The sequence below is a fragment of the Antechinus flavipes genome, chromosome 2, assembly GCF_016432865.1.
Source record: "Antechinus flavipes isolate AdamAnt ecotype Samford, QLD, Australia chromosome 2, AdamAnt_v2, whole genome shotgun sequence".
NCBI classification, from domain to species: domain Eukaryota; kingdom Metazoa; phylum Chordata; class Mammalia; order Dasyuromorphia; family Dasyuridae; genus Antechinus; species Antechinus flavipes.
Window position 1 is genome coordinate 338727784 of NC_067399.1, and position 24169 is coordinate 338751952.

Here is a 24169-nt window from a genome sequence, read left to right on the forward strand (position 1 = left end):
CTTCCACAAAAAATCCTCCTCTGTACTTTCTAGTATTTTGAAGGTGAAGGTGTAGAAAAGTATGTTTGCAAACCTTACTGAATACTACATGTTGGGGGTCTCAGCCCTAACTCCCGTGTAGAACAGGTCTTATGTGACCAATACTGCCTGTCCATTAAAATAGTGAAAACTGTGAGTAATAAGGGGCAAGAGCTAGGATGGTGTGAGACTGTGCTTTATTAAAAAGACTGTCAAGTCCTTTTATCTTCTCGGTGTCTGCTTCTAGTTCCTACATCATATGTAAGCACATCCTATCCTATAGTAAATACATGATTCTCTGCAGGAAGTATACAAAGATATATTGTGGGCATTCCTTTCCTAATAGGGATATGGTCAAAGTACTCCCCTCTAACATCTGGCACGCCTCTCCTGGGAACTACCATGTTGCTTTTTTGTGTAGGACCCTGTCCTCCCAATGCTATCTTGTTCAACCTTACAAGGCTACCCTGAGTTTATCTGAGCCATGTCCTGTGTGATGTCCAAGGCTGGCGGGAGGTTGGCAAGTCCTCTTACAACTACTCCCTTTGCATGTTAAGAGAATCTTACCTATATTTTTATCTCTAACTTCAGTGCATTTGAAATTTTAAAATGTATTTATTTGAAAATTTTAATTTAAAAATACTTCATGGATCTCTTCGATAAAGAGATCTAATTCAGTTTCAATTGATCAAGGATGGACAGAAGCAGCTACACCCAAAGAAAGAACATTGGGAGGTGATTATAAACTGCTTTCATTTTTGTTTTTCTTCCCGGGTTATTTATACCTTCTGAATCCAATTCTCCCTGTGCAACAAGAGAACTGTTCGGTTCTGCACACATATATTGTATCTAGGATATACTGTAACCTATTTAACATGTATAGAACTGCTTGCCATCTGAGGGAGGGGATGGAGGGAGGGGAAAAATCGGAACAGAAGTGAGTTTAAGGGATAATGCTGTAAAAAAAAACTACCCTGGCATGGGTTCTGTCAATAAAAAGTTATTTAAAAATTAAAAATTAAAAATTAAAAAAATTTTTTAAAAAGAGAGCAATAAAAAAATACTTCAGTAATTTAACTATATTCATATAATTTTTACCCTATTATGCAACTTCTTTTAAAAAAAGGCCTATGCCAAAATAATGCAAGTTTAATAGAGCTAAAATAAAATAAAGGATTATTGATTTAATACCGAGCTTCTATTTCTATAGACTTTAGTAATCTTTAAGGGCACTTTTTTGTAAGATTTTATGAAGAAGCATTAGGTTCAATATGTGAGGTTAAAAATATGACTTTGTTAGTCACCTAAATAAACATTAAAATTCAAAATCATCACTATCCATTTATAATATATTTAACATTAATCTATCAGAATTTAATTGAATAACATGTCAATTAAATATAGTTTGTTGTGTCTCTAAAATTCATTTTCTACTTTAACTATCATCAAAATTTCTAAGAAAAAAAAGTGGTGTCTTTTGCTCTTTGGAAGATTTTAAGCAAGCCAAAGCTCTCAAGTTTCAACTCTTCCAGAGAGCCTTTCTAGATCTACCTCTATCAGTTGAATCTTTTTCCCCTTTGGATTTGGCATAATATTCTGATTTGCATTATTTTTAATGTAGTTACCATACTTTATGTTAACATTTTTTTGTTTAATCACCTTGTATGCATAGAGCTCCATGAGAATAGGAACTCCTTATTAGTTAAACTTTATATCTTCTCCAACAACTACCATGATTATTGTACAATAAAATTCCTTGGTGTGGTTACTGTGATTTATTTTCTGCTTTTATGAATTAAAACTCTAAGGTAAAGGAGGAAGAGAAATTATTTTAAAATAATGGTCTCTCTTAATTTGTGTGACCTAAAATTTGATTTAAGAAAAAACACCAAAAATAACATTAAAATTTGAGTAATACATGACTTATACCAAATGAATTAATAAATTAGAGACTCACAATTACCTTACTTTTCCTGAAAATTTATATATATTTTACATTTGTAGAATTTTAAATTATGCACATAGATTTAAAAAAAAAAAACAAATTTTCCTATGAACTTTCTTTATGAATCATAGATAGTCAGTATGACAAAGAACCTTAGAGGTTTTCTCATTTTAGAGGAAGATAATTTCAAATTTGCTCAAGATTATGTAGTTTAGTGATCTGTATTTCTGAACTTCCTGTCCATTGTTCTTTACAATAGATTAAATGCCCCTTTAAAAAAGCACAGAACTGCTGCATAACTGCTAACTTGTCATGTTTTATAATCACAGAATTGGTAAAGGAATATGAGATTATCTAGGGTAATCCCCTCATTTTACAGATAAGGAAACTAAAGCCTATCTGCATTGTGAGATGAAGTCATGAATATTAACATTAACTTCTGGCTTCATAAATAGATATTGCAACTGAAAATAATCCTGGTATATTATGGGATAAAAAGATGTTCCATTTCTCCAATTTTTTCCCCTTTGTATCTATGATATGTGCATTTTTAAAAAGTAAATTTGGCTCTCTCAGGCATCATTTATGGATAAGAAAGAAAAATTATTTTTATTTCACAGTATCTTTTTTAATTTTTTTATTAAAGCTTTTTATTTACAAAGCATATGCATGGGTAATTTTTCCAACATTGACCCTTGCATAATCTTTTGTTGCAAATTTTCCCCTTCTTCTTCCTACCCACTCCCCTGTCAGGTAGTCCAATACATGTTAAATATGTTGAAATATATGTTAGATCCAATATGTATATACAAATTTATACAGTTATCTTGTTGCTTTTCCAATTCTAATTGGACCATTTCGTTGCCAACTCCTAATAAAACTTGACATCTGCTTGCCCAGAAAATAATTGCATTCTTATTAGGAATCATATAGAAATAGTTTTATATGCAGAATTTCAAATTGTGTGGCTAATGTAGTTGCCTGTTTCCCAATAAAGCTTCCATTTTCTTCTAGCTTGGTTGCAGCAAGCCAGGGCTTAAGCTACAGACTGAGTAAGTTCTTAAGCAGTGTGAGGTTTCTAATGATAACTTTAGACTATGTCATACCTTTATATGTATTTGTTGGCTGTTCTGGAGTTGTAGATTTAATTTTAATATCAGTTCATGCTAGTACATAGCTGGATTAGATTTTGGTCAATAGTAAGAGGCTACATTATTAGAATAGCTATTGCAAGTTTTACAGATTTTGTCAGGTGTGCTGAAGCTAATCCTTTTTTACTGTTTTTTGGGAACTAAACCATCATCTATTTGGATCAAGCTGATTTGCTTGAACAGCATTATTCGCCTGCCTTTAAACCACAGTAAATAACATACTTACTATATATTAATGAGAATATTCTTAAATAAACGTACCTATCTTCTTTGGAAGCTGTCTTTCCACTTCCAGAAGGAACTATTTATGGAATTTTAAAGTAATATTTTCATGGGAATGCTTTCCCCAACATATTTTATCATAGAGTTGTCATGGTTCAACTGGTACTTTCTTGAGTCATGTTTGCTCAATCTACTCTTAATTTTGTGCTTCAGGGTATCTATGATTGACTTTCCTTGATGTGATTTCATTTTAAAATTGAATTTATATTTTTTATAAGAGGGATTCACAGAGACTTTCCCACACAATAGCACAGCATACATTTGCTTAGGATTGTACAATTAATTAGAGAGAGACAAGAAGAGATTAAACTTTCAGAGGTTTTATTCAGGTACAGATTTTAATTTTTTATCCTTATTTAACTGCTACTAGGTAACAATAATAAAGGATTTGAGTGCAATAGATGATTATTAGGTAAACCTATGTAATATGTGGATATCTGATTCTTAGGCTCGAGATTTGATATCTTTCAGAAAAAGCACTCCCCAAAACAGTTGATGTCCATTTTGTACTCATGCGAAACTATTGAGTGATTAAATGAAGTCATATGGAGAAATGAAAGGTAATATTTATTCATTTATATGTATCATAAAAGAATTCCTTCTCCGAATCACTGATCAGATTAAGGAAAAAATATTCGTTATTTCTTTAGAAGTTTAAAATATAAATCAGATTTCAATATAAATTGGTCAACAAATGTGTGTTATAGTAATGAATTAATTATACATTACTTTTTTCTAATGAAATTATTTCTTATTTATAAAGAAAGCGAATTGATACCATGCCAAAAGTATAAAAAGTTGTGCTGTTTAAGCAATACACTTCTTGAAAATTAGAATGGAGCAAATGAAGTTAATGACTACATGAGACAATAAAAATATTTTAAATTTTAAAAAATTTTTAAACTTAATTTTAATTCTAAAGTCAAGAGGTGCCCCTCCCCCAAAATACAAGGAAATGGATTATTTATTATTAAAAAATAATAATAATTGACCTGAAAAATAGATCCTGGAGAGATAATTTAGAAATCATTTAACTATTAGAAGAAATCCATGGCCACAATTTATAAGAAAACAAAAAAGCCTAAAAATAAGTATAATAGAATGGGATGCAAAGAAATACACATTTAATTATCATAGTTGTGTGTATCAGTGAGATTTACTCACCCATAAGACAGGCTAGAAGAATAGATTAGGAAGCAAGATGAAACTATATATTGTTTACAAGAATCACACTTGAATCATAAAGATTCAATCAAAATTAAAATAAGGAACTTGAACAAACTATGATAATTCAACTGCGGTAAAAAAAAAAAGTTAAGGGCAGCAAACATGATTTCAAACAAGACAGTAACAAAAATAGATTTAATTTAAAAAATAAACAAGGAAAGTGCATTTTGCTGTTAGGTTTCATAGACATGAATTTAGTAAACATATGTATTGAATGGCAAAAAGAAAAGAAATGTTAAATAAATTAAGGAGAAATAAGCAGTAAAAGTCTGAGTGGAATTCCTGAATGCACTCACTTTTAGATTTATATTAATCTAACCAAGAAGGAAGTTAAAGCCTGGATGGGAATTTTAGAAAAGTTAGATGTGGGAAGTAGAAGGGAGTATAATACATTTTCAGCAGTTCATGGTACTTTTATATGTCAGGGAATCTGTCTCCAATACTTACTTGATTGACCCCAGGGGCAAAGTTATGTTTCATTTAATGCAATTGTCATCCAATTGCCATCTTTATTTGGCTTTCTGGGCTTTGGGGAATTGAAGAGAGCATATATATTTTCAGCTGTTCATGGTACTTTCATATGTCACTCGATTGACCCCAGGCCAAAGACTTAAGTTGTATTTCTTTTAATGCAACTGCCATATTTATTTGGCTTTCTGGTCATTTTTAAGGCATGAAAAGGCTCATTCCCAAGGCCCTTTGGAGTTGGAAGAAGTCACAAGTTGTCTACTAAAGCTAAATGCTGAACTATAGACAAAAACTGAACTATTTTTGTCTATTTTTCTTATGCTATTTAAGACAAAGTATGCTTCAAGTTGTGAAGTACTTTCTAAATTGTTGTTGGATTTTTTTTGAGGGGTTTGAGGGAGGTACAATCAATTGGATTGGTCAAAAAGCTTTTGAGGTCTAATGTAAGAGTTAGGAACTGAAAGTATTCTAGGAATGTTCCCCTTCCTACTAGATAATTTCAGAACAAGAATGTTTAACATATTTTTTTTCTTATTTACTTAAAAATTTTTTTTAATCATTCTTATTTGGGAGTTTTGTTATTCAGTTTCATTTTCTTTTTTTCTTTTTGACACATCATTATCTTTTTTAATTTTTAAAAAATTTTTTTAATATTTTCCCCAGTTATATTTTAAACAATTTTTTTTTCCATTTGTTTTCAAAATTTTTGAGTTTCAGATTCTTTCCCTTATTCCCACCCCCAATTAGGAAACCACATATAAAGTTATGCAAAACATTTCCACAAAAGTCACATCGTAAAAGAAACATAGATTTCCTACCCTAATGAAAAAAAAAAAAACAAAGAAAAAGAAAATTTAAAGACATAAAGAAAAAAAGAGAGACAGAAACAGAAAGAGAAAATGCTTCAGTCTGTATTCAGACATAATCAGTTCCTTCTTCTGATATGGATAGGATTTTTCATCAAAAGTCCTTTAAAATTGTTGTGTCATCCCTCATTTTCAAAGAGAACCACCATCAGAGGTGATATTTTGGCTTTTACATGAATTGGATTTAAATAAGGCAGAGTTGCACAGCCTTGACTCTCATTTCCTGAGTCATTGAAATCCAATGACAGTACAAAAGTCAAAATGACTGGTGATGACCCAGGATGCTGCTGCCCAACCAAAACCTTGAATGTTCCATAACATCTGCATTAGTTGTCTTCATGACCAATGGAACAAATTGTTCCTTCTGCCCATTCTCCCAGAAAAAGTCTTCATGTGCTTGGGGTAGATACCTCCCTAACTGATTGACAGGATTGAGGTCTATTAGTTACCCCCAACCTAGGGTAACTGCCCATCTGCCTAGAGAGTTTATGGAAGTGTAGCCACTGTGCATTTTACAGAATCTTGAAGCCACATGTGAAAGTTAGGCGAAGATGAATACCAAAGATGAATGAGCTGCATAGGAGGGGCAGATGAGAGGAAAGGGGGGGGGAAGGGGGGAGGGAGGTTGGTGCTGTAAAGTTCTGGCTAGCTCTCAGGAGGTCCTCCGAATGGGCCTTGGGAATCACCACAAGAATTGTCAGGAATAAAGTCCAAAGTCTTTATTATCTCCTTTATATTCTGTCTCCTTTGTCTGGGACCAGGCTAGCTTTCTGGAGGACTTTCAGATGGGCTTGGTCTCAGTGGAGAAATGCAGAAGGCAGATAGTGGGAGATGGAATGTCTCCTTCAGTCTCCATGTTTGAACCAGTCTTTCCCAAAGCAAGAGGCAGGAGAGCCATCATGAAGCTGATCTAAGATGGAATGTCTGTGGCTGACTTTATCCTCAATTTAAATACCCTATTACAATTACATCAACTCTAGAACTATTACATCACCAAGCTAAGTACTTGTGTATATATAGTACTTGTATATATAAGTACTAAGTATATGTAAACTAGATAACCATTGTCTTTTATAATTCCACTGAGTTAACACCTTGTTGAAGAATTAAATCAGTCCTATACTGATCCTTAAGTATACCTTTTCAGTATTCCTGCCCTCTATAGGAGGCTTATTTGCATTGTATACTTTTCTAGATGTATACTGAGAATATCCCCAAGTCTTATGGAGGAGCCAGAGTTGGTGGTATCTGGCTTGAAAATTGAATCATCTGTACAGCACACATCTCCTTGGTTCTCTACAGAAAAAGATTTGGATCCAAATGAGTGGAAGTTAGTGGGAGAACAGCTAGGTGAATTCTACAATTCTCATCCAAATTCAATTTCTAAAAATATACTTTATACATACAATTTAATACAATTGGCTATAAGAAATTATTTAAGTGTTAGAATGAAGAAAAAGAAAGTGCAAGAGGAAGAGGTGCCAACTATACTAAGTGAAAAGGAGCAAGAATCAGATAACAATGGAGTTAAGTACAATTCTAAGTGTGATACTTCATAGCAGGAGGAATTAGGTCATTCTTGAGTACCTACTGATAACCTAACTTGGTGGGGCTTTTCCTTTATAAGATAAGAAATAGAAATAAATACAGAAGTAAGAATTACTAAAGGAAACTACAAAGGGAATAAAACATGCACTTATTTTTTTAAAAAAAGGCTTTTCTAAAAATTAAGGCTTTTCTAAAATTAGCTTGTTCGTAATTTTTCATAGAACAATAATATTCCATTATTTTCACATACTATAATTTATTCAGCCATTTCCCAATTGATAGGTTTCTACTCACTTTCCAATTCTTTGCCTCCACAAAAATTGCTGCTACAAACAGTTTTGCACATGTGTGTCCTTTTCTCTCTTTTATAATTTCCTTGGAATACATACCCAATAGTAATACTGCTAGATCAAAGAACTTAGTTCCAAATTGTTTCTCAGAATGGCTAGATCATTTCACAACAATGCCTTAATGTCCCAGTTTTTCCATATCCCCTGCAACATTTATCTTTATCTTTTCCTGTCATTTTAGCCAATCTGAGAAGTGTGAGGTGGTAGCTCAGAGTTGTTTTAATTTGCATTTCCCTAATAAATAATGATTTAATGCATTTTTTCATATGATTATAGTTAACTTTGATTTCTTCATCTGAAAATTGTCTATTCATATCCTTTGATCATTTATCAGTTGGGAATGACTTGTGTTCTTGTAAATTTGACTCGGTTTTTGATATATTTGAGAATGAGGCCTTTCGAGATCAAGAATCTTTATTTGACATTAATCACAACTAACAGTGCTTTGCATATAAGAAACATTTAACTAATTTGAATATTTCATCAACTACAAATGAATCAGTAACATAGTAAACACTTAAGATTATTTTAAAATGATACAGCATTATAATGTACAGAGTATTTTATAATCTAAGGCGATGGTCATGATTATTACTGATAAGATTTAGATTTAGGGAACCAAAATGAGATTAGAGTTTCTGGTGGTCAGGAATTTAAATGATAAGGTCTAGTGGCAGGTTTGGGGTTCAGGGAACCAAATGGAGAGATTTGGCTTCCCTGCAATCCCTTGGGATTCGGAGCAAAGATAGGGAGTTTGGGGGACTCCCTTCTGCCTGTATAGAAGTTCTCTATTAAAGAATTTACAGACCCGAAAACCTAGATTGATGAAATGATTTATTATGGGGATCAGAAGTAAGGCTAAAAATCCTGACAGAGAGGCATAAAGTTTGGTTAGGGAAATAGGTGAGGATAAAAAGAGGATGGCATTGGAAAGAATATTCTAATGGACAGAGTCTCCTTGGCATCCCAAACATGGCATAGCTGGCATGTTTAGAACCTCTGCAAAGAGAGGGTTTAATTTGGCTCTTTTATATTGAATGTCTTAGTGGGGGTTGGGACAGCTCAAGTTGGCTAAGAGCTGGGAGTTGCTCTTCATGGGGCTAGGTACAGCTTGAGTTGAATTGAATGGAAGATCTACATTTGAATAGGGTTGGAATTCTCTACCTCAAGACTCAACCAGCCCCTCCTAGGTAAACCACTTTATCTGATTTTTAGAGTTTCGGGTCCCCTCTTCATTATCTTCCTAATTCCTTTTTTATTTTTAGTACAAATTAGAAGACAAAAAAAGACAGTCATCCCAGAAGTGTATTTCAGAAATACTTTAGAGAAATATTCTCTGGGAATATTTTATAAAGCTTTTGGAGAAATGGAAGTCATTTGATGACTTTAAAAAAACTTATTAAGAAATTTTGATTTTACTATCCTTTTCTCAACTGTGAATTTACCTGTAACAAGTATAACAACCATAGTTCAATTTAGTATTAGTTCTGTTGCCTTCAAAATAGAAAAGTCTTTCCACATTCTTGAGCTAACATCTCATCAACACTAGCTGTTTCATCTTGTGCTTTGTCTTGGAAGGCATAGCTGCCTTTAATTTTTATTAATCAATCTTCTTGTTTTTAAGTTTGTATCTTTTGATAACTCATCATATTTGCTTGACAGCGTAAAAAAATTCAAACTTTGGTTTGAGTAGTGGCCATATAGTATTAAAGGTAGTTCTGAACCTGTAAAATCAAGTATTCTGACACTAACAGTCTTTCTGTTACACTACTGCTTTTCTCTTTTTCTTTTTTTAACTTCTTTTCTCTTACTCTTCTCCTTTCTTGCTTTCTATTGCACTTCTCCATTATTGCCATTTGAGCCATCTGAAAAATCTCTCTCCATATATATTATAAGAGTTCAATAAAATAAATAATTATTAAGTCTCTAGTTTGAGCATACATTCTTGTATTTATACAAAGTTTAAAAGCTAGGCAGCAGCTTTAACAGCTCTTATCCGGGAGATGGTAAGGGGGTCAGACAACTGTGTAATGGGCTGAGGTTTGAGTTGATGCACTGAGGTTCCAAGCACATGAAGCTAAATAGTAATTGGACCATACTCTATTAATATATAAGCTTGGAGAAAGAATGGCCCCCGCCCATTCTTTGTGCAAGTCCTGATGTGTTGTATAGGAAATGACGATTTTGGTGGGTGGAGGCAAGGGAGTGGAAAAGGAAGGGGAAGGAGAAACTGCTGGCTGGCGTCTTGACACAGCTGCTCGCATTGTTATCGCTGCAGCCCTTCATCTCCAATCCCCCTCTGCTAGCTGGCTTCCTGTCACAGCTGCCCATATTGCTATCGCAATTCCCTCTTCACTTCAATAAAGATTGAAGATTTTTCCCTTAATCTGAATTCCTGACTCCAGCTGATTTTAAATACACGGTCATCACACAACTGGTCAAAAAGAAATTATAGAAGATCCTTTGGTGGCCTAAGGTACTGGTGCTAATAGGCAACTCTGTTTCTCATAATCAGAAAAGTGCACTCATGGAGTGTCATAAGGAATCAAGGACTTTGGTCATAGTTTCAAAGCAAAGAGAGACACTAGTGTTTGCAACTTCAGAGGACTAGAGCCCATTCCTGGGTAAAGATCAAAGTACAAACTGGAAGTATAAGTAACCATACTTCTTTCAGGGTCATCCCAGCAAGGAAACATCAATAATTTGCAAGCCACCAAGAACTAGTTCTGAAAACAGCAACATGAAAAAGCCTGAAGCATAGGAGAGTGTCTCTCCCTCTCCAGGTAGTCAAAATCCAACTTTGATACAAAATTTAAAGTCAAGAAATAGACTGGGAAAATGAACAAGCAACAATAACATAAAATATTTGAACATAAAAAGTATTATATTCTCAAGTGATATAAATATATAGTCAGAAGATGACAATAGGGTGAAAATAGGTACCAAAAACTCCTTAAAGAAAAATACTAGAGAGGAGAAAAGGTTGGCCCTAGAGGCCAGTTACCCCTGGAACATCCCGCATCTTTCCAACTCTCTGTCCAGAGTGCCTCCATTAGCCTCCCTCTCCCAAACTACTCTTAAAGTTAGGTGGGATGTTTAAGTCAAACGTGAGGACTGGGACCACAGTTCCTGCCCATCAACTCCCTACCTCTCCATCCTTTTTTGATGCTTCAGCCAAAGATAATGAAGAAGAGGAGGAGGGAGAGGTGGTGGCCTGGGGGCTTTCCTCAGGCTGAGGCCAGCTGGGAACACCTCAGCATCCCCATCCTTCTTATCCCCCACCCCGTAGAACTTGTTCTCAACAACACCAACAAACTATGAGAGCTTTTGGAATGCTGTACTAGAGTAATAAAGTAACTTCTCCTTGACATTCTGCTGGAAACTGTCCATTGAGGGATTGGCGGCAGGGCTCTCCACACTCTAAGAATCTCCCCCTTCTCCAGGAAGGAGGAGCAGGCCGTCCTGCTACATAACCCATCTGCAGGCTTGACTCACCAGGGGGACCTCTTCAAGCTGGAGCTGGGGTTTTTAGGGGCACTGATGGCTGAAGAACGGTTTAGGAGATCTCCCACATTGCCCAGTGAGTCATCTCAGGAGGAATATGGACAGGAGTAGAACCAGAGATTCCCCAGCCTTCAGAAATTGATGCAGTTCTCCTTCCATGCTCTCTTCCTAATGGCTCTGGGGAAACATCTGGACTAGATGGGGAGCTGGGTTTGGCATCTACTGATACAGTCATCCTTATCAATAATAATAATGTTCACAGTACTGGGGACTAGACTGCCCCATGAGCTGTTGCAAGGAAATGAATTAGGACCTGCTGAGGAGCAGCATAAACCTCTTCGGGAGGAGCATGTGACATGTATACAGAGCATCCTAGATGAATTCCTTCAGCTCATTCTTTTTAGGACAAAATGATAGAAAAACTGAAGGGCTTTTTCGAGCAAGAATTCTTCACCCCTTCTAGAAAAGGGTTAGTTCAGCAGCTGATCCAATCATACCAGTATATGTCCGGCACTGCTTTGGTGAGTCTTTCCTGTGGCCTATAAGCGGCATGTGTGTACCATGGATGGCCTTGGGACCTTGTAAGAGCAGAACTAGCTAAATGACTAGGTGATGAATATGTATAGAAACTTATTAATGGACACTGTCCCCAAGAAGGTTCATTTCTTCAACAGTTTCTTCTATGGCAAACTCCATACTAAAGGTTATGTAAAACGGTAGACCAAAAATACCAATATCTTCATTAAGGAACTCCTACTGATCCCTATTCACTTGAAGGTACATTAGTCACGCATTTCTATGCATGTGAGGCAGCAAACTATTGCTTATTTTGACTCACAGAGTACCCTAAACCCAAGATGTCCCAAGCATATTGCTAAGTACTTACAGGCTGAGGCAGTGAAGAAGGATCGGCTAGATTTCCACCAGGAATGGAAGGATTATTTCAAGATGAATGTGGCAGACGAAATGACAGTAACTTTGGTGCAATTATCTGGCCCTATCTCAACCCTTCACCTTCACATAGCAGGACATGCTCAAACTTCGTCAGCAGATCTACAAAGAGCTATGTCACTGCAGAGTCACTGTGTGAACCTTGAACCCCAGATCTCCAACCCATTCTGAAGGCTGGAGATCATCTTTCCCCTCTCTGACCTGAAAAAAACCTATTCCTTTTTCTCCCTGGATCTTGTGACTCCCTCATATACCTGTTTGTTTTTCATATTTAAATGTTTCCCCTGCTTTCTGTTTTTTTTTTTTTTCTTTTAATGAAGCCTTATTGATTTGTGGGGGGTTAGGATTGACCCTGGGAACCTCTTTTCCTTCCTCTGTCATGGAGTGTGGTAAGAAGGTATAATGAACACTTCCCTATCCATATTTGTGGAACTTGTTGGGAATTTTTGTGTGTGGGGGTAGAGGGGACAGAGTAGTGGGTTAAAGGATTCCTGTATGCCATGCCATCAAACTTTACTTGTTTGTTTATACGTGTTTGGGGTGTGAAATGCTAGAAAAATGCTAATTGGACCTAAACCTAAAAAATTTTTGGAAGAGTTGAAAAAAGTGATGAGGGTTAAAGGAAAAATTAGGAAAAGAAATGAGAATAATACCAAAAAAAAAAAAAAAAGGAAAAGAATTAACATCTTATTAAAAGAGACAAAAAATACAGAAGAAAATACTATGAAAAACAAAATTGGCCTAATGATAAAAGAAATGCAAAATTTTATTGAAGAGGAGAATCTTTTTTTTTTTTTTTGAGATAATTAGGATTACATGACTTGTCTGGGTCACATAACGAGTAAGTTTTAAATATCTGAAGGCAAATTTGAACTCAGGTACTCCTGACTTCAAGGTTAGTGTTCTATTTACTGTAGCATCTAGCTACATTGAAAAGAACTTTTTAAAAAGCAAAATTAGCCAAATAGAAAAATCTTGCTGACGGGAAAAAAAGCTAGACATTGCCTTTCCTTTTTCAAAGGATCAATTAAGATCTTATTTGTTTTAATTATTTCTCTTGATTTTGTCAAATATTTTTTAAAACAGTCTCACAAAAAACTAATATAAAAGCATACAAATCTAACATTATCAGTATTTCAGCTTATCCTCTAAAATTCAAAGTAAAAGATCTTTTTGTTTTAATGTGTCACAGACATGAAAATTTAGTGGGTTTTTTTGTAGACAATATGGTGAAATTTGTTTTGTTTTTTACTTCCATAGTTCCTGGAAATTTTCATGTTTTTGAGCGTTAAAAATATAATATACTCTAAAAAGAATTTTTCAATGACTCTGAAAATTTTTCCTTAAAACCTAGCTGCCATTTTTTTATATGATGTCCTTCATTAAATTATTAGTCAAATGGAGCAGGCTTTGTGCTTTGAACATGCATAGATTATCTTTTTGTTTTGTCAGCATATGTTGTTGTCTTAGGCTGATTCAGGCAAATCACTTGGGTCAAACTTTTGGCCTTCATCTAGGAGAAAAAAAGACACTAGTAGTTCATCAGTAGTTAAGAAAAATACATTTACTGAGCTATAGCATGGAAATTATACTGAAAAGAATTGATAACATACTGCTATTATACTGAAAAGGACTTCACTTAGGTAGGCCTGGCTCCTTTATCTTAATACAAATTTACAGAATAAAGTATGATGCCTTTGGGGCTGAAAGACCTTGACTGGGTGGGTAACTGAGGTCCCAGAAGCTCTGTCAACATTGGTAGAACTTGAATCTTAGTTCCAACATTAAATTCTTAATTCTTAGAAAAGAATTAGTCTAATTAACATTGGGATAAGAAAAGGAGGAAGCTAGAAGATATTAATCCTATCACAAGACAGTTTAAGACTTCTAACTATGCAAATGACTTGAAATTATATTAATGTTATTAATTTTATTTTTAAATTAATGTTTGAGATTAACAAAAAGTTGATAATATTGTCCAAAAAAATTGCTTCAGAGTTGTCAGTGCATTTTATATTCAATTTACATTACATTCAATAAAGTGTTCCAATGAAATAGAAAAGCATTGAGATAGAAAGCAATAAGCTTTTTATAAATATTAATTTATTGAATGTAATGGCAATTACAGAAATTAGAACTGAACAAAGGGAGTCCCAAAGTCTTTATCTAATCATAGTTAACAATATTTCATGATATTCTGTGCATCCTACTTTGGTACTTAACATCAAAATTTCTAAGTAGCATTGATATGTATGCATATTTGTGCATGAAATAAGAATATCAAAGTCTCACTTGTATATTTTGATGACATGTAAATTTTGGATGGCAAGGAAAACGTTGGCATCAGTTAGCAAGATTTTTCTGCAAAGAGATTAATGTTAATTAAAGTGGCATCTGAGAAACTTCTGCATATGGTTGCAGCCAAGCCAAGTACACAGTTATTTTTAGAGTATTCTGTTCCAAACATGACTTAGAAAGATGAATCAATAGTCTGGATACTTAAGGAGAGTTACTAAACAGATTGGGTCACATCTTCAGAGGTAAGGAATGCTTTGAAAGCAAATTACTGCCCAAGCCAAGGACATCTAAGAATTTTTTTAAAAAGATTCCATTCATACTATCTATTCTAAAAGAAAAAAAATATGTCAGAGATTTGATAAACAAAGGGTCTGCCTCACCCTTGGAATGAATTCACTGTATAATTGTACAACCTTTTTATATGTTTTCCTTCATATTGGTATACCTCAGATTTGTTAAAAAAAAATGTTATCTCAAACTGTATCCTTTGATCCAGCAGTGTTACTACTGGGCTCATATCCCAAAGAGATCTTAAAGAAGGGAAAGGGACCTATATGTGCACGAATGTTTGTGGCAGCCCTCTTTGTAGTGGCCAGAAACTGGAAACTGAGTGGATGCCCATCAATTGGAGAATGGCTGAATAAATTGTGGTATATGAATATTATGGAATATTATTGTTCTGTAAGAAATGACCAGCAGGATGATTTCAGAAAGGTCTGGATAAATTTACATGAACTGGTGCTGAGTGAAATGAACAGGACCAGAGATCATTATATACTTCAACAACAATACTATATGATGATCAATTCTGACAGGCACGACCCTCTTAGGCGGTGAGATGAACCAGATCAGTTCCAATAGAGTAGTAATGAATTGACCTAGTTATACCCAGCGAAAGAACTCTGGGAGATGAGTATGAATCACTACATAGAATTCCCATTCCCTCTGTTTTTGTCTGCCTGCATTTTTGATTTCCTTCATAAGTTAATTGTATACTATTTCAAAGTCCGATTCTTTTTGTACAGCAAAATAACTGTATGGACATGTATACATATAATGTATTTAACTTATGTTTTAACATGTATTGGTCAACCTGCCATCTGGGGGAGTGGGTGAGGGGAAGAAAGGGAAAAATTGGAACACAGGGTTTTGCAATTGTCAATGCTGAAAAATTACCCATGCATATATCTTGTAAATAAAAAGCTATAATAAAATTTTTTGTAAAAAATAATGATCCTTAAAAAAATTTTTTTTAAATAATTAAAAAATATAAAAAATGTCATCTCACTGATTGTACCTATTAAGAAATTTCATATTATCTTAAAATTAGGATAGGAGACAGTTTTTAAAGTTTATTTTCTTTATTTTTTTTAAATCAGTAAAAATAGTTAAATCTTTATATCATATGCAACTTTAAGCCAATTATGTAGAGGTGACTGGTCTGTTATAAGGCCTACTTGTTTTCAGCTCATAATTGTGTAAATAATACCCCCAATATGCATTTAGATTTACAAAAGTTTTATAGAGACAAAGAAAGACTCATATAGATAAGTAGTCAATGATTGCTTTGGAATGTAGTAATTTTTCTAATTCTTCATTTTTCTTTACTATTTCAAGATCTCATGAGAAAAAATCTCATGCTTTCAGAATCATGTAACTTCCTTCAGCACAGATTTCCTTTGTGTGACTCAGTTTGGTTCAACTGTTCTTTCATAAGCTTTTTTAAGCAACATTTTTAATTCCTTAAAGAAGAGACATGTAGAGAACTGAGTTCTAATAGTTCTACTATCAGTAGATAAGGAAAGACTGAGGCCCATAGAATAGAAAATACAGAGGAAGAGATGTTATTTCTAATTTACAGATCTCACACATGCTACTTCTTCCCCCAAAACTCCTGAAGAAGGCAGGAAAGGAGAGGATTCAGGACAGAAGGGTTGAGTGGCCTTGGCAAAGAAAAATTCATTTCATTTCTGATGAAGAGTTAATCCATAAAAGGAAGAAAGGTTACTGAATGATGGCAACTAAAGAAGTCTAGAAGTTATAGTAAGGAACAATTATATAGTAAATGCCTATTCCTGTCCTAAGTTTACAAAATATGTCTGATTCATTGTATAGTAAAGAATGCTTTTGTTTCAGTTGCTGACATTCTTTATCAGAATTTAGCAGATCTGGCTATACAATTGTTTATTGGGAGGATGGTGAGCCCATATTCAATATTGGCCCTCTACAGGATAGAACCAATCATTGGTTCACTCTCAAGCACCAGAAAGATCAGGTAGGTATCTTGCTTAAAAAAAAAAAAATGATTAAGTAGCCAACTTCTTTCAACTAGAGCCTTACCATCCCAGATCCAGTTATAGAAAAGGAATGAGAAGATAAGGCAAGAGTTTGCTATCATCAAAAGTTTCATACTACTTGAGCTTGATAACAGAAACTGTTGTAGTGACATAAGACAATCTTCATGTATGGCTCAATGTTCCATGGCAAAGAGAGTTCCAAAACTAGTCCATGAATGAAGTTTGGGAAATAGCTTTTACTACTCTGATAATGGCAGTTTTATTAGTTCTCTATAGAATGTAAGCTACTTTTCCAACCCTGTGGACAGGGTCTATTTCATTTTATGTTTGTTATCCCTATATCTAGCACAGTCCCTAGAGTATAAAAGTCACATCATAAATAATAGTGCTTAAATAAATAATAAAGTGCTTTATAGATGTGGGTGTATGATGCAGTTAATATTTGTAAAGTGGTGTGTGTATCACTTTACAAATATTAATCTGATTTTATCCTTAACAACAGCCCTATGATATAAGAAACTGAAGCAGACGAGGTAAAGGTATTTACCCAGAAATGATTCAGCTATTAAATCCAGTTCAGTTTGAACTCAAGTTGTCCTGACTCAGGGTCCCATTATACCACAACTCTACCCATGAAACTACTTTGTTGTCTAAATACCTATGATTAACTGATTCCAAGCAAAGTGGCTGTTGTCTGCTACTATTGAATATATTCCAGTCTACTTCCATGGAGCATTGACTTTTGATTTACTTTAAAAATGAGAGCTATAAAGGAAAAGATTAGAAAATATGAGACCCTGGCAGAAAGATTAGGAAGAAGAATGTACAATTTCATGCAAGAGGTACAAACTTTATCCAAATAATAGACTATTCAAAAATTTAAATGGATCAAGCAAGTTAATGATTCTGTGAGACAACAAAAAAAGTTAAACAAAGTAGACCCTGAAAAAGTGGAGAAATTATAAGATCTTGTATTTAAAAAAGTAACAAGCTTGGAAAATAGTAAAGGAGAGAAAATTTAAGAATAATTAGATATGCTGAAAATTATGACCCAAAAAAACCCAAAACAAACAAACAAAAAAAACCCTACAAAATGAAAACTGCTAGGAATGTCATAATTAAAATCCAGAGCTTCTAAGGCAAAGAAAAAGAAAAAGTTCAAGTAATGAGGAGCTGTAATCAGGATCACCTAAGATTTAGCAATCATTAAATTAATAGAGTGGAAGGCTTAGAGTATGTTATTGCATAAGTTAAAAGATGAAGGCATTTAATCAAAAATAATTCACCCTACTAGAATAAGTATAAACCCTAAGGAACCATTAATAAAATTAAGAACTTTGAATCATTCATAATGGGGTAAAAAAAATCAAACAGACCAACCATTGAACTTTGAAATACATTCAAGAATATAGAGAAAATATGAAAGTTAAATATAGCTGAGTATGTAGTATGTAAGAATAAAGTGTTTGTGTTTAGATGAGGGAAAATGCTCTCTCAGATATCCAGTGTCATTGGGGCCATAGAGGAATGGTCTCTGTTATGTTTTAATTTTCTTAATAAAGTAGGGAAGAAATAATAGAAGCATGTAATGTCTCATATAGTTGGAATATTAAAGTAGAAGACTGTAAAAATGAGAAAACAATAGAGTCAGATGATGTTAGAACACAAAGAAACTGGTAGAACACTGAAATTTTTACTTTAGAAAAAGTAAATTTTCTAGCTTGAGAGTGCATTATGAAGAGGAATTTAAAAAGCAAAGAAGGTTAAGAACCTGTAATTGGCTTCTGGAAGTGGGAAAGGTAAAGAGGTTCTATGAGATGAAGTTGATTGCAGCAAGCATAAAGCATCACTATCTCTAAACTCTATAAAAATAGTTCCTCCCTGACCATTTTCTTCTTTATAAAGAGTAAACAGGGAAGAAGGAAAGAAAACCATACAGGATAGAATAGAAGGAAATACATAAATAATGATAATCACAACCATGAATGTTGAATGGAAGGAACTCACCCATAAAGATGATAATGAAAGAATGGATTTCTAATCCACTCCACAGAATCCACACTCTCCTTAGTTTATCCTTCATCTTGCTGTACTTCCATACTGACTATGTTGCACCTCTAAGGAATGGTTCTACCCTGAAGATGCCTCACTAATTGGTGGGTCCCTGCCTCGAACTATCATATGATGGGAAGATCCAACCATACAGAAAAGGAAAAATATGAAGCATATCTTTTAAAAAAAGATAACAATGCAATAAAATTATAACAATAAAAAATCATTGAAGTTCTCTTTGATAGTGTTAGCCTGAGGAAAATGCCTAAGGAGATTTATTTGGTAAGCAATGAAATGACAAAAATTTTGTGCTAATCATAAGAGAAGGTATAATTGGAGTACTTAGACAAAGAGTTGGAACAATATTGATATTGGATGTAAGAGACAACTAAAAATTGTCTACTATTAATTCAAGAATGGATTCCATAAAAAAATAAAACCTAAGTCAAAAAATATCATTGTTGCAGCATTTGGTTCATCTTGAAGATTCATCTCATTGTTCTAATATCAATATTAATGTAAGTCATATGATTTTTATCAATAGAGTCAGACAAAAATCTTTATGTAAAATATAATACCCATTTCTGTTTAAGGAAAAAATAAACTAGGAAATGCTTAGATTTAAACAGATCATTCCTTAATATGGTAAATGGTATCTATCCAAAATCCAGAGCAAGTATTATTGTAACAGGCATAAACTAAAGCCTTTCCACTGAACACGGAAATAAAACAAGGATGTTTGTTATCATCATTACTGTTGGATATAATGTTAGAAAGGAATAACTGTAGTTAAGATAAATTGGAGGAATAAATGTAAGCAGAAGAGGAGTACACACACCTACATGCACATATATACATCTATGTACATGTGTATTTGCAGCTGATATGATGGCTTTTTTAGAGAACCCTAGTGAATCAATTACGAATTAACTGAAATAATTTTAGCAAAGTTGTGACATGTACACAATCTATATATGTTTTATATTATCAACAAATTAAATTGGAAGAGAGAGAATTTCTATTCAAATAACTATAGAATATATAAAATACTTGGTAATCTATCCACCAAAATCACAAAGGAACTTGATGAATACAACTACAAAACAGTTTTAAAAAATATAGCCAGAGTTAAATAATTGGAGGAATATAAGTTGCTCATGAGTAGGCTGAGCAAATATAATAAAAAATAACAATACTATTAATATTGATTTGTTTCGTTAGTATAATATTAATCAAATTAGTTAAGGACTACTTTATAGAACTAAAAAAATTATAAAATTCATCTGGGAGAACAAATGGTCAAGAATATAAAGGGAAATGTTGAGGGGATGCAGAAGGAAGGGGACCTAGAAGTATAGGTCTCAAACTATGCTACAAAGCAATTATCATTTTTAAAAATTATTACTGGTTAAAAAACAGAGATTAATCAGTGTAATAGATAAAGTATACAGTATACTATTGTAGATAAGCTTAGTAGCCATTCTTAGGTAAGCCCAAAGACTAGAGCAGCTTGAGTAAGAATTCACTATTTGAAAAACCTGCTGGGAAAATTCAGCAGTAATCTAGAAGAAATTAGTTTTAGAACAACACTTCACAATATATATCAAGGTAAGCTCCAAATTTTCACATGATCTAGATATAAAAAGTCACAACCTAAACAAATTGCAAGGAAGAAATTGTCTATCAAATCTATGGATAGTAGAAAAGTTCATTACCAATCAAGGGCAAAGAGACTCACAGAAGACATAATGGACACTTTTGATTACATAAAAGCAGAAGGAAAGAGGAAGGAGAAGACACATATACAGACACACACATTTGCACTATATTCTCGGAACTGTGATAAATGTTTTACAAATATTATTTCATTTGATCCTTACAACAACCTTAGGAGGTTAATTGCTCCAATTACTATTTGCATTTCACAGTTGAGGTGAAAAGAAGTTAAATGACTTGTCCACAGATTCCTGGGTTAGTAAGTTTGTGAAACTGAACTTCAATTCAGGCCTTTTAGCTGCTTCAGATTAAAAGTAAAAGGTTTTCACAAATAAATCCAGTGCTGATAAGATTAAAAGGAAGACAGTTAACACAGGGGATAAGAGAATCTTTTCTGCAAGTTTCTCTTTAAAAAGTATCTTTGAGATTAGCATATTGCCTGACAACATATTAGATGGAGTAAGAACAGTAGAAACAAAATGTAAAACAGTCAGAGATAGGAATGTGATATCCTAATATTCTGAATGCCTGAAATTCTCAAAATCCACCTAATTAAAGAAATTCTGAGGTGATTTTGTTCATCATTGAGATTTCATCAGTCATATTCTGTTGCAGATTCCTAATGTTCTGATGGTCCAGCACATTTGTTTATAGTGCAAAACTGATGTATTAGCACAAAGAAATATCACACTCTGTCATTCTGTCAATTTATATCATAGAATTACAGGATTTTGAGGTGAAAGTAGTCTTAAAAATCTAATCTAACTTATTCTTTACTTTATATTTTCAGAATTGGAGATGAAGAAAATTTAAGTTTCTTGCCTAGGGTCACACAGGTTGTAAATAGTAGGTAGAATTCTTAATAAGCTCTTTCTGTCTCAAATCCATTGCTTCTTCCAGCTTTTTTTTTTTTTTTTTTTGTCCTTTAGGAGCTGTGTCCTAATAGAAATAACTTCAATATATAATTAACAAATGTTTCATCCTAGATATGAAAGGATTATTTCTATATGGGAAATTTATAGGGCATTTCAGTCTAGGGGGTCAAATTTTGGTCTCATATGAACTCCCTGAGATTTGAACCAGAATTATAGAATCAGACCCACGAGCATACTTTATATTAAACATATGGCTTCCTTTTTGTTGTTGTTGTTCTGAAAAAACGTCTTTTAGCCTACCAAAAAAAATCTATTGTAAACCCCCAGAATAATTTAAGAGATTACTCATAATCTTATTTTAGATTTATTCCTTAGGTGCCAATAATAGCTATAGCTTTTGTATCTCCAAATGCCTAATTTAAAATATCATATAATAAATATATAAAATTGTATTCTACCTATATTTATTAAAAATTATTATAAATTAATTAGATATTTTATGTTGGATACTTTGAAAAATTTAAGGAAAAGGTAGATCAATTCACACTATTATCCTATTTTTTACTGCATGTGTCTTTCCATAGTCTTTAGCATTTGCCATTTTCATTTTTTGTCATGTTTGCCAAACTAATAAGTATGAAATGAAATGTCAAAGTTACTTTAATTTGAAATTTTTTATTGTTTATAATTCAGAATACTTGTGTTTTTTGCTTGCCTCTTCATATCATTTAGCCACATATCTTTTGAACAATGGTTCATATTATTATTATGTAGTCATATTAATTTAGAACTCACCTGAAAGTCATACAGAATACAAAATTATTCCTTTCATTCTCTTCTGCTTATTTTATGATGTTACCTTATATATTGAGGTATACACCTGGAATTTGTAAAGATTATATGGAATGAAATATTGCTTTAAACCTAATCTTTACCAAACTTCTTTCTCCTTTTCTTATCAAATTTTGTATAATAGGGAATTCTTAGCCTAGTAATCAGTCTTGAATTTATGGAATACTAGGATACAGTGTTCAATTGCTTCTGGGTCTTTGTTATGATATGGGAGCCACCTGCCAGTGGCTGCTGAAGGCTAACTCAGACCTGCACAATGGATGTCTTCATGTGAGAGGATGATGATGATACAAGGAGACTGAGAGGCAATTGTGTTCTCTGACCTCTCAACTGAGAAGCAGTTGCATTGTCTGACCTCTCCTCTTCCCTCCAATTTATTTCATTCCCAATCCACAGAGAATATCTGTGAAGGCTGTTTTGCAACACCTTCAAGTTTATGATTCACAGCTGTGGAGGCTCTCGGGAAATTGACTTATCCCTTCACCTAAGCATGTCCTTAACAATTCCCCATTTTTTGTTTTATGAAAATGTGATTAATTTCCCCCTACAGCATGGTCAGTAAGTGTATGCATTAGCTGTTATCTAAGTCCACATGCAAAGGTGTCTGAATCCACTTGCTAGGTCATGCAAACAGCACTATAGCAAGTGTTGAATCTTGTGAGATGTCATGGAGACAAACTTTCAAATAGAGAAGAGGACTATAATCAGAACAATCATTTAAGTCTCTCATCAGTTTCCTGGCTCAGACCTTTGATTTGTTGGCCCATTTAATTACCCCAACTAAAAAAAGTCTTACTGGGGTCTCTTCTCCCTTTCCTTCCCCATGCTTTACCAAAGGAACTCTGGGAGGATCCTACTCATGAACAGCTCTCAAATGCTGCTGCTTCATTGTTTCTTGTGATTCTTGTGCCCCTATTTGGGCACCCTATGTTGTGATACAGGAGCCACCTGCCAGTGGCTGCTAGAGGTCTAAGACCTGTAGAATAGATCTCTTCATGTGAGAGGATGATAATGATGATGATGATGATACAAGGAGACTGAGAGGCAGTTGTGGTCTCTGACCTCTCTCCTCTTCCCTCTTGCCTCCAATTAATTTCATTCCCAATCCACAAGGAACATCTGCGAAGGCAGCTTTGCAACTCCTTCAAGTTTATGATTCACAACTGTGGAGGCTCTTGGAGAACTGGCCTGCCCCTTCATCTGGGCATGGTCCCTAACAGGTCTTGCTTATTTTTGTCTGTTCCATTGATAGACTTTTGTACTCTTTAACTACTGTCAAATTAAGTTTTATGTCTGCTGCTTTATATCATATAGGCATACCTCATATTATTGTACATTGTCGATATTTTGTTTTTTTTGCAAATTGGATGTTTGTAGCAACCCTGCATAGAGCAAATCTTTTGATGTCTTTTTTTTTTTTAACAACATCATATGCATATATTATGTCTCTCTCACATTCTGGCAATTTTTGCAATATTTCAGACTTTTTCATTATTATATCTGTTTTAATGATCCGTGATAAGGGATCTTTTTGATGCTATTTTTGTCATTTTTGTTGTTATTGTAATTGTTTTGGGGATGCCATGAATTACACTCATATAAGGTGGTGAATTTATCGATAAATGTTGAATATGTCTTCAGTGCCCCACTGTTGCTCTCCTCCTCCTTGGGCCTCCCTGTTTTCTGATATACAATAATATTAAGATCACAATAATCTTACAATGTTCTAAATGTTCAAGTGAAAAGAAGAGTCAATTGATGGGGTAAAC

At 33.8% G+C, this 24169-nt stretch overlaps 1 protein-coding gene and 1 pseudogene across 15 annotated transcripts in view; both read left to right on the forward strand.

Annotated features, from left to right (window-relative positions):
* The window catches only part of GPHN (gephyrin), a 725565-nt gene that overhangs the window by 252237 nt on the left and 449159 nt on the right, over positions 1 to 24169 (forward strand). The gene's annotated exons all lie outside the window — the stretch shown is intronic.
* LOC127549637 (sentrin-specific protease 3-like) lies at positions 10793 to 14068 on the forward strand (annotated as a pseudogene).